The sequence below is a fragment of the Otolemur garnettii genome, unplaced genomic scaffold, assembly GCF_000181295.1.
Source record: "Otolemur garnettii isolate 467f Iridium unplaced genomic scaffold, OtoGar3 scaffold00060, whole genome shotgun sequence".
Classification (NCBI taxonomy): Eukaryota; Metazoa; Chordata; class Mammalia; order Primates; family Galagidae; genus Otolemur; species Otolemur garnettii.
Window position 1 is genome coordinate 425,162 of NW_003852455.1, and position 4,679 is coordinate 429,840.

Genomic DNA, 4,679 nt, shown 5'->3' on the forward strand with positions numbered 1-4,679 from the left:
CAAGCCTTTTTTTTGTTTTTTTGAGACAGTCTCATTATGTTGCCCTCGGTAGAGTGCTGTGGCATCACAGCTCACAGCAATCTCAAACTCTTAGGCTTAAGCGATTCTCTTGCCTCAGCCTACCAAGTAGCTGGGACTACAGGCACCTGCCACAATGTCCAGCTATTTTTGTTGTTGTTGTTGCAGTTGTCATTATAGTTTAGCAGGCCTGGGCCGGGTTCAAACCAGCCTGCCTTGGTGTATGTGGCCAGTGCCCTAACCACTAAACTCCGTTCCCCTTCCCTTTTTTTTCTTTGAGATAGAGACTTGCTCTATCTACTGAGCAAGAGTGCCAAGGCATCAGCCCAGCTCACAGCAACCTCAAACTCCTGGGTTCGGGTGATCTTTCTGTCTTAGCCTCCTGAGTAGTTGGCACTACAGGTGCTTGTCACAATGCTGAGCTAATTTTTTAATTTTTACTAGAGATGGGATCTTCCTTTACTCAGGCTGGTCTCGAACTCCTGGCCTCAAGAGATCCTCCAGCCTCAGCCTTCCAGAGTGCTAGGATTAAGGGTTTGAGCTACCATGCTTGGCTTAAGAATTTTTTATTTATTTATTTATTTATTTATTATTTTTTTTGAGACAGTCTCACTATATTGCCCTCAGTAGAGTGCTATGGTGTCACAGCTCATAGCGACCTCAAATTCTTAGGCTTAAGCAATTCTCTTGCCTCAGCCTCCACAGTCACTGGCACCTACCACAATTCCCAGCTGTTTTTTTGTTGCAGTTGTCATTGTTGTTTAGCAGGCCTGGACTGAGTTTGAACCCACAAGCCCTTGTGTATGTGGTTGGCGCCCTAACCACTTGGCTATGGGCGCCAAGTCAGAATTTTTTTTTTTTAACTCATTACATAGTAAGGGTACGCAGAGCATGGTGGCTCATTCCTGTAATCTTAGCACTCTGGGAGGCCAAGGCAGGTGAATTTCTTGAGCTCATGAGTTTGAGACCAGCCAGAGCAAAAAAGCGAGACCTCTGTCTCTACTAAAAATAGAAAAACTGAGGTAAGAGGATTGCTCAAGCCCAAGAGTTTGGGGTCACTGTGAACTATGATGGCACAGCACTCTGCCGAGGGCAATAGCTTGAGACACTGTCTCAAAAAAAAACAAAAAACAAAAAAACGTAGTAAGGGTCAATCTTCCTAATATATGAAGAGCCCCTAGAAATTGAGAAGAAAAAGACCTATATACAAATCAAAAAAGAAGACCGCAAACAGAAAAATAAATACAAATGGTATATAACATTGAGAGAAAAATAACCCCTCAACATCATCTTAAATGTTTGCTCTAGTACAGGGGTGAGGAAACTGTGGCCTTGTAGGTGCTTAAATGATGCCTTTTGACTGAATCCAAATTTTACAGAATAAATCCTTTTATTTATATTGATACATTTTTGTTTGTCTCTTATATTTATTGTTTTAGAGTATTCAGAATTTATTGAAATACATTTAAAAAGCTCTACAGAAGTTAAAACAATGCTTAACAGCAGGGGGTGGCAGAAGTAGCTCACCTTATATTTTTATTTTATAACGAACATATTTACAATATCAAAGAATAAAATAAATCTCAACAAAATAGTCAGGTGGGGTGGCTCATGCTTGTAATCCTAGCACTCTGGGAAGACCGGGTAGATTGACTGCTTAAGCTCAGGAGTGGGAGAGGACACTGAGCAAGAGTGACCCCATCTCTACTAAAATTAGTTGGGCACTGAGGTGGGCACCCATAGTTTCTTTTTTTGCAGGTTTTGGCCGGGGCCAGGTTTGAACCCGCCACCACCACCTCCAGCATATATGGCCGGCGCCCTACTCCTTTGAGCCACAGGCGCCGCGCCTGGCACCTGTAGTTTCATCTACTATGGGAGGCTGAGGTAAGAGGATTGCTCAAGCCCAAGAGTTTGAGGTCACACTACACTAGCATGGGTGGGGTAACAGCGTGAGAGATTGTTTCAAAAAAATAATCCTCCAACACTGCCCAGCACAATTAGAACATTATTAGTAAGACATAAGGGCTAAATTGATGGCTTCTGCGCTCATGATTTAAGTTTTAATTTCCCCTGCCTGATTGGCACCACTACCAAAGGAGACTGGATGGCAGGAGTTTATGAGGGTCTATTATCAGCTTTTGAAAATGGTGCACTATGTTTCTGTTTGAAGTGGAATTTGCAAATAGTTGTACAGTTCAACAATATTTTTTAATTCTGGCTGCTTAACAGCAAATGATGTCAAAGAAAACCAAGAGAATGTTGAAGAAAATAGTTTTAATGAGGATCAGGAATCGCAATATTATCTTCTGCTGAAGATGAGATGATTTGTTTGCTTTGTGATAGTGCAATATCAACATTAAAGAAATTCAATGCTCATCAGCATTATAACATGTAGAAGGACCACAAATACACAGGTATTTTAAATTGGAGAGAGGGGTACAAAAGGTTGTATTGCAGGTGGCACCTGTAGCTCAGTGGATAAAGTGCCGGTCACATACACCAAGGCAGGCAAGGTAGGTATGAACCCAGCCTGTGCTTGCTAAACGACAATGACAACAGCAATCAAAAAGTAGCCAGAAATTGTGGTGGGTGCCTATAGTCCCAGCTACTTGGAGTTTGAGGTTGCTGTGAGCTGTGATGCACAGCACTCCACCGAGGGCGACAGAGTGAGGCTGTCTCAGGAAAATAAAAAAAAGGTTGTATTGCAGAAATTAAAAGATGAAAAGCAAAAGCAAAGACAATTCTTTCAAGCAGCAATAAGACCTGGAAACAATGTCACTGAAGCAACTTGTAAAGTAGTTCACATACTCAGAGGAAAAAGGAAACTATTCAGTAATACACAAATTGTGAAAGAATGCATTGTCGAAGTTGTAGGATGCTTAGACACCAATAATGTTTCAAAGTACAAACAACTGCCTCTTTCAGGGAGAGCCATAACTGATCGGCAGCATGAATTAGGCTTCAATTTAACAGAACAACTCTATGCAATACTTCAAACTGAAAATAGATAGTATTTGATTGCTTTGGCTTTGGATGAATCAACCGATACTACTGACAAAGCACAGGTTTTATACTTCATTTGGGTAATAATAGAAGTTTTTTTTTTTTTTTGAGAGAGTCTCAAGCTGTCACCCGGGGTAGAGCACTGTGGTGTCATAGCTCACAGCAACCTCCAACTCTGACTCAAGCAATCCTCTTGCCTCAGTTTTTCTATTCCTGGTAGAGACCGATTGGGGGGCAGTCTCATTTTTGCTCAGGCTGGTCTTGAACTTGTGAGGTCAAGGAATCCACCCGCCTCAGCCTTCAAGACTGTTTCTTTTTCTTTTTCTTTTTTTTTTTTTTTTGAGACAAAGTCTCACTTTCTTACCCTTGGTAGAGTGCATGGCATCATAGTTCACAGCAACTTCAAACTCTTGGGCTCAAGTGATTCTCTTGCCTCAGCTTCCCAAGTAGCTGAGACTATAGGTACCTGCTATACCTAGCTATTTTTTTTCTTTTTTTTTTTCCTTTTTTTTTTTTTTCCCTCCAATCCCCCTCCCTACACCTAGCTATTTTTAAAGACGGCGTCTTGCTCTTGCTCAGGCTGGTTTTGAACCTGTGAGCTCAGGCAATTAACCCGCCTTGGACTCCCAGAGTGCTGGGATTACAGGCACGAGCCACCATGCCTGATATAACAGAACATTTTCTTTGATACAAAGAGCTACTCATTCTGGATGCTCTTGTGAATGCAACACAGGGAATTGACATCTTCAACTACTTTTTTTTTTCTGCTAAGAATAATGCAAATTTTATTCTCGATTGACCTGACACCTGTGGTTACAATCACAGATAATGGTTGAGTTGTGCCCTCAGAAGGAGACGCCAAGATATATCTGAAGTAAGAAATAATTGCTATGGATTTTGAAAAGTTTCTAAGCCATGAATTCTGGAAATAACATCTCAAGATCCACGGGAATTAGGCTCCATAAAACTGCTCTGTTCCTTCCTAGATCAACCCAGAAACACTCATCACAGGCAAGGTCCCCATGGGCTGCTTTCTCTTACCCTTTCTTTGAGAGATGATTTTTACAACCCCAGTTAATTTTCTGTTCTACCAGGGTGGTGCCTGTGGCTCAAGGAGTAGGGCACTGGTCCCATATACCAGACCTAGTGGGTTCAAACCTGGCCCCAGCCAAAAACTGCAAAAAATAAATAAATAAACTGTTTTTTTAAAAAAAAAAAATTCTGTTCTACCCTCTAGACATGAGTTTCATCTTATTTGTGTCATATTAGTGCCTACAAATCCTATAGGAGAGAGGACAACTATAAAATAAAAGAAGATCCCTGCTTTTTTCCCTTTTGTTCTCCAAGAATATTTCATTTCCTGCTTTAGGAAACAACCTCTCATCTCTTCTTGCCATCTGGACATTTTAGTTTATCACTTTGTCTTAGAAACATATCAAGTCCCTGTGTTCTCTGCTGGGGAGAGTTTTAACCCAAGCAATTCGTTTCTTTATTCCTTGTGTCTGCCGTCCTGTCTAATGCATTCTCCCGCCTTGGCATTATCTGTGATTTCTGAGCTCTTCTATCGACTTTCCCTCCTTGTTAGCTACTGAGTATTTTATAAACAGCTTGACTGAAGGGGTTCGCTTTCAGTACTGTGGTTTCACCCCACATGAATG